Genomic DNA, 2434 nt, shown 5'->3' with positions numbered 1-2434 from the left:
TTTTTAAGTGGTGGAACTTGCACTCTTGCTGACTGACTAAATACTTTTTTGCCCCACTGTAGCTTACCTAAACAACTGCTGTACTGAGAACTGAGTCAGGGAAAGCGAACCGTAGTGGAGCAGAAGAAACATTACTAAGGTTCACATTGCGCTAGGTGAGTCCGTCTAACGGACACGTTTTTAAGTAGTGAAAACGCAATATAACGCACATACTAACGCGCCCATAGACTTGCATTGTCTGACGCCTCGTGATGCATGCCAAATTTGGCATGCGTTAGTCACATAACGTTTTTTTCTGACGGACCTTGGAACGCGGCTTGCAGCGTTTTTGGGTCCGGCCAAGCTAACGCAATACTAACGGAAGCGTTAATTCTGCCATTGATGTCTATTGCAAACGCAGCCAGACGCAAATCTTGATAAATTTCAAAAAAGAACCATACGTTTTAATAGCGTTTGAGGGATGTCCATGTGGTCATGTGACAGGAAACAGGATTTCGGCCATTACTGTCCCCAGCGCACATCCTGAGGCCTGCTGCACACCAGAGAAAAAGTGTCTTGCAAAAGATCACAGGAAATGTAAGTACATTTGTATATATATATATATATATATATATATATATATATATATATATACTAGATGGTGGCCCGATAATGCATTGGGTATTCTAGAATATGCATGTCCACGTAGTATATTGCCCAGCCATGTAGCATGTAGTATATTGCCCAGCTACGTAGTATATTGCCCAGTGACGTAGTATACATCACAGAGCCACGTAGTGTATTGCACAGTGAAGTAGTATACAGCACCCAGCGACGTAGTATACAGAACCCAGTCACGTAGTATATTGCACAGCGACGTTTGTCACAGTACCCTGTGTGAGCGGTGAGCAGAGGGGTGTATGCGGGCGCCGGGCAGTGAGTGCGGGGCGGCCCTTTTTTTTCTGACTGTGCGCATCGCTGATTGGCCGCGGCAGCCATGACAGGCAGCTGCCGAGGCCAATCAGCGAATTAATACCGTGACAGAAGGACAGAAAGACGGAAGTTCCCTAGACAATTATATAGTAGATATCTCTGTATACATCATGGGAGTCTGTATTGTACGACGGATGTGTGTGTACTAAAAATGTATTGCTTTGTTGCAGATGTCGGATAGTGGGGGAAGCAGCAGCAGCAGCGTGTCTGCGGTTTTTTCTTCTCAGTCGGTAGGCTTGCACTTTAAAAAACCACTAAAATTTGTGTGAAAATTCAGTGTATTAAGCTATATATATGTATAATCATGTTTCTATTGCAAATAGGAGTCTTCGGAGCCCGAGGCTGCTAGGCCCCCCCCAAAAAAACAGGCAAAACCAACAAAGGTACATAGCAGACATTTTTAAGTTTTGCAAACATAAATTTATTGATCAAAGAAATGTAATTTTTTTTTCCATTTACATACTCAATAGGTTGTGGCACACGGAGGACACAAGAGGAAGAAGGTTCCTCGCCGTCTGTCGTCTCCACAACTGCCAGTGGTAAATATAAAACTAGAAATGTATCTACAATCTATCTATTCACTTTCTATCTGCTATATCTATAAACTATCTATCCACTATCTCTCTCTCTCTATCTTTCGCTGTATCTATCTATGTATCTATCTATCTATGTATCTATCTATGTATCTATCTATCTCTGTATCTATCTATCTCTGTATCTATCTATAATTGAACCTTTCAACATTACGCTTTGTGTTTACATAGTCCAAGTCAGCGAGCCAAAAAAAAAAAAAGGATTGTGGTTGATGAAGAGCCGTTGACCATTCACAATGAGACACTGATCAACCTTGTGGAAGCCAACCCCTCAATATGGGACCAAAGCGACAGCTCCCACCATGACATAGTAAAGAACCGGAAGTTGTGGGATCAAATTATCTCTCACTTCGATCCCCGATACATGGAGAAGTCGTCAACCTCAAAGAAAAAAATTGGTAAATATTGGTGATGTTAAATTGTCTACTATCTATCTCTGAACTATCAACTACCTATACACTAAACTATATCTCTATCATCTATAATTACTATCTATCAACTATCTATCTACTAGCTATATATCAACTATCTTAACTAACTATACACAATTTTTAAACTATCAAAATAAGAACTGTCTACTAATATATATATATATTTTTTTTACCTTTTTTTAAAAATTACAGCGGATGCGGTCCATACCCGTTGGAAATCAATAAAAATTATGCAGACAGATGCATGCCTTCACAACACGGTCCACATTTTCTGGTTGCAGTTGCATGCACGTTAGTAGAATTCGCCATTTTAATGTCAAAATCCCAAAGGCGCACTCCACATAACGTCTTGCCCGGCTCAAGCGATAATTAAAAATGCACTTGGTGGAGTTCAGACTGCGGCTTGAGTACGGTTTGAGGAGATTTTGCCCAAGTTGG

General features: G+C 40.8%; 1 long non-coding RNA gene across 1 annotated transcript; it reads left to right on the top strand.

Moving 5' to 3' along the window:
- The first annotated feature begins 1309 nt into the window (after positions 1-1309).
- On the top strand, positions 1310-2170 carry LOC143818033 (uncharacterized). The gene is made up of 3 exons (XR_013224275.1): positions 1310-1355; positions 1443-1511; positions 1737-2170. It is a non-coding gene; the product is annotated as an uncharacterized LOC143818033 (long non-coding RNA).
- The last annotated feature ends 264 nt before the right edge of the window (positions 2171-2434 follow it).

The sequence above is a fragment of the Ranitomeya variabilis genome, chromosome 3 (assembly GCF_051348905.1).
Source record: "Ranitomeya variabilis isolate aRanVar5 chromosome 3, aRanVar5.hap1, whole genome shotgun sequence".
NCBI classification, from domain to species: Eukaryota; Metazoa; Chordata; class Amphibia; order Anura; family Dendrobatidae; genus Ranitomeya; species Ranitomeya variabilis.
This window is presented reverse-complemented; position numbering and strand designations above follow the sequence as displayed.